Here is a 4,786-nt window from a genome sequence, read left to right on the forward strand (position 1 = left end):
TTTTTTATTTTTAGCATTGAGCAATACTTTTATGTAAATCGGCCCAAAATTGAGTTGGACTGTCGGCCCACCGGGACAAGTCCCGGTATCCCGATAGGCCAATCCGCCCCTGAAGATGTGTTATGATGAAGCTTATAAAAGCAGTATCAAAAACATCAATTAAAGCTCTGAGTACGCGCGAGCAATATATAATATAGGTACCCCGCGTGTTTCATCAGGCTGTCTCAAAGTGTAGTTACAACTGTGCTACCTAGAGAGAGAGAGATTGTAGGTAATTTGGTGACCTGATAACACTCAAAAGTATTGTTACATCTCTGGTCGTTTGTTAATTTCCGGTATAAATTCTTCCCGAGGAACTTCAGCGTTACAAGTCCTTTCTTAAATAAAACTAGTTTATTCTTTCTCAGTACAACTTTGCAATACACTTAATTTCCACAGTGACTTTAACTTAAAGACACGCTATAATTCACAACGATTCACGCACATTATTTACGGTCACTACTGCTCGCTTGACTCAATTATCTGTCTCCATATCTGTCTATCTGCAATTATATCTCCGCTTTATTTGCCGGGCTTATATACTAAAATATAGGGCGCCTAGAAAAGACTAGAGTTGCCAGGAAAAATCAAGATCCGTCGAGAATCTCATGATGTGTTACCAGTTTCACGTGACTTCCGCTGTCGTAACAGTATAGTTATAGCTAGACTACTAACAGTTTCGCGATTACAGACAGCTTTTTTTATGAAGCGCTTGTTAATAAACCTGGCGGGCGTTTTACTGAAACATAATTATTAAGTTACTGAACTACATTATTCATCAAGGTAGATGTAACACTGAAATCCTTTTATAACAGCATGATATTTTTAGAAAATATCACCAGAGTTCAATCACAGTATCACGGCTTGAATAAGTATTTAGGCCTTAATGTAAAAATGGGAAAGATGCGTGTCTTGGTTTATATTTGTAGCTCTCTTTAAATATAAACCAAGACACGCATAATAATAAATAATAATAAATAATACGACAATGTGGATAAAAATAAGAGTAGTGTGAATTTAAATAGTGTGATTCTTTTGTATAAAATATAGATGGCCGCGCACATGGCGCTGTGTTCCTGTCCTCTTATCACAAAATTAAAACACCCACTTTGCAGTTTGGGACGTGGATGCATGATAAGGGTGACTGTCAAATCACACTATTCGGTGTGACAAGAGTGACCCAAGAATTAGCGGCGGGTTTGTTGATTAGCTGCGTTTCCTCTAGTCTGTCTGTTCAAAGTTAGGGACAGCTAACGTAGATAGTCTTTGTGTATCTTCGCGTTAATATCCGAAACAAACGAACAAACATAAATTTAGAACAGCAAAATATGTTAATTGCTAATTATATAACAAAATAGGACAACATCAAATAAAGAACGCCAAAATGGCGTTGTTTGAGTGTAAATACAATAAATAGGTTAGCACCAAATCAAGTACACCAAGATAGTGTAATATTAATTAAAGTATAAGTATAATAGAATTTTAGAAAATTAAGGACAGTAAATTAGTATAATATCAAATAAAATAAGGCAAACTAATGTAACGTCAAATTAAGCACAAAATATTTTAGCTTCAATTAAATATAGCTAAATAGTGTAGCGTCAAACGAAGTTCAGTAATATAGTGTAACATCAGTGAAAATATGATAAGAAAGTGTAGCCTCTAATTAAATACAGTAAATTAGCTAATAAAGAACTGTTGCTGGAAATACTAAGATTTTATATATTTGGTGGAAAGTGCGGTGATTAGCTTAGACAGCAACACGAAGGTTAGAGACAAAAGATGCACATGGGTCAGTATATAATATAATCAAGGAGGATCTCCGTCTGTAAAAGTGATACAAGTCTCGTGTACACAAGCTATTTCCACAATATGTTTGTTCAACCGTCGCATACTTCAAACAGTCGGAGAATGAAACGGGTATTCATGCTATCCAGTACTAAAACATATCGTTCAAGTCGACGGATGCAGTGCCTTTGGATTTCTGTGCCATCGATTTGTTGAAACCGTTATCTTGTACACTAGATGGATTATCGAAAGTCAGGGAGGAGGGATATTCTTTGGACATGACAACCTTTAGCAATGGAAACTATACTGCACTATCGACGTTGCAAGATAAACTGTAGTTACAGATGAGGCTCCACTAAATAAAAAGTTATCATGGCTTTCCCTTTTGTTCTGAAATCATCGTTCTACCTATTCTTCGTTCATGGAATTTCCTTTTTAAGCATTCGTCACACGTGACCTTGATATATTCGTCTTGATAGCTTCACCTTGGACATTTTTTTTTTATTCTGTTAGGATTTCCTTGAGATGAATGTGAGACCGCTTGAAAGAAACAAGCTTACATAGAAGTACTTCTTGTTTTGTTGGAAGGTTCTGATTTTTCTCCCATTTTAAGATCCACTTAATGTATGCATTGTACTTGAGAACAGGTGTACTGTAAGCAGAGATAATAGAATCAAATCAAACGTTTCTATTTGGATGTCAGTTTTGAATGAAGTTATTAATAATGCAACGTATGTCCCATCAAATAAATAACGATATCAAAATAGAACTTGGATCTCTAACTGTAAAATACAGACATATCTCAAAATAACCTAAAAAAACACATAGGGATATCGAAAATCTATGAAATCTGGTAATTAATGGACAGTTAGGAAATGTTTGTTTTTTTTTGTTTTTTTCTTTACCTCTATAAGGTATATGGTAGGATTATATTAACTACTATTTCACTACTTTAAAACAGGAAGTGACGTCACAAATTTTATCTTTCGAGACATATTTTATTTTGAGCAGTCTATATGACGTCCAAACTTCTTTCGTTGTACATTGATTAAATTTTAACTATGAATTTCAGGTTAGAGCACTTTTGGACATTTACATTGTTGAGTTTATTGATGAACTTCTGCTGTTGGAGATTTTTAACTTTGATATTTGTGTTTAAACGTGATTTTTCATTAAGATCATAATTTTGATCAAAAATATGCCATGGTGTTTCATTTAATATTCAATGCCCTAAGGTGTTCTTTTCGATTTATTTTTAGAATGAAGATAAAAACCAAATGATTCGTATATTTACAAAGCTTTTTAGTATTTCGTGGTCATTTTTGTTCATTATATTCCGATAAACAAATAAACAAACACCTGTGATAAATAGTTCTGATGCTATGCGAAAAGTTTCAGGTGATGAAAAATGACTTTCGGCCCAGCGTGACGATATTCACCCACTCGAGTAGGGATGGCCTAATGGAGGGAAACGCAAACAATTCAAAGCATTGATTCCAAACGACCAAATATGGATAAGGGTCGTCACGCTCTTTCAAAATGTGTAGTATATAGTTGAGGGATTTACACATTTTGATAAAAAAAAGTTTTAAAACTACCTTTACACTCCAGATAGATACAAGAGAACTTTTATTTAAACCACAGTTTCGCCGTTGCGACTTCTTCAGGGCTAGTACATAATTAGTTGGTATTTGTTTGCTGTGATACAAGAGAACTTTTATTTAAACCATAGTTTAGCCGTCGCGACTTCTTCAGGGCTAGTACATAATTAGTTGTATTTGTTTGCTGTGATACAAGAGAACTTTTATTTAAACCACAGTTTCGCCGTCGCGACTTCTTCAGGGCTAGTACATAATTAGTTGGTATTTGTTTGCTGTGACACAAGAGAACTTTTATTTAAACCACAGTTTAGCCGTCGCGACTTCTTCAGGGCTAGTACATAATTAGTTGGTATTTGTTTGCTGTGATACAAGAGAACTTTCATTTAAACCACAGTTTAGCCGTTGCGACTTCTTCAGGGCTAGTACATAATTAGTTGGTATTTGTTTGCTGTGATACAAGAGAACTTTCATTTAAACCACAGTTTAGCCGTTGCGACTTCTTCAGGGCTAGTACATAATTAGTTGGTATTTGTTTGCTGTGATACAAGATAACTTTTATTTAAACCACAGTTTAGCCGTTGCGACTTCTTCAGGGCTAGTACATAATTAGTTGGTATTTGTTTGCTGTGACACAATTTTCAAGTTACATTAGTTTATTAATGTTATGCTATATAACGCCTTATGCTGGTAAACCGTGATCTGTAGATCGGTTGTTTGTGGAACATTATATCATAATAAGGCTGATAATATTTTTAACAAATCTTTCTTTACTGACCCTATACATGCTCTTGGTGTTGCATGGCCACTTGACCTAATCATCATCATAACCAGATCCAATAATCGAGGTCAAATTTGATTTCAAGCTACAAATTCCTGTTATATATATATATATATATATGTGTGTGTGGATGAGTGGAGGAAGCCAAAAACGCAGCCGAGCATATCACCTTGGTATCCTCATAGTTAGTTAAGATTCTAGACCTAATTAGTCGTGATAGTGAGCGAAAGGCCTTGTCGGGCAGTGGAGTGCGTTCGAGATGTTGTTAAGTTATTCTTCTATGATATAATTAGATCGATTGGAAATGCGTATCAAGTTTTATTCCTTGATTCACACAAACTCTATCTAGCACCAACAACTACGAGCTAAACCAAGTGATGCTTTATGTTGTTGATGCTAGATAGAGTTTGTGTGAATCAAGGAATAACGCTAAACTACGAGCTAAACCAAGTGATGCTTTATGCTAGCGTTACTCCTTAATTCACACAAACTCTATCTAGCATCAACAACTACGAGCTAAACCAAGTGATGCTTTATGCTAGCGTTACTCCTTAATTCACACAAACTCTATCTAGCATCA

This window comes from Limulus polyphemus, unplaced genomic scaffold, assembly GCF_000517525.1.
Source record: "Limulus polyphemus unplaced genomic scaffold, Limulus_polyphemus-2.1.2 Scaffold1116, whole genome shotgun sequence".
NCBI lineage: Eukaryota > Metazoa > Arthropoda > Merostomata > Xiphosura > Limulidae > Limulus > Limulus polyphemus.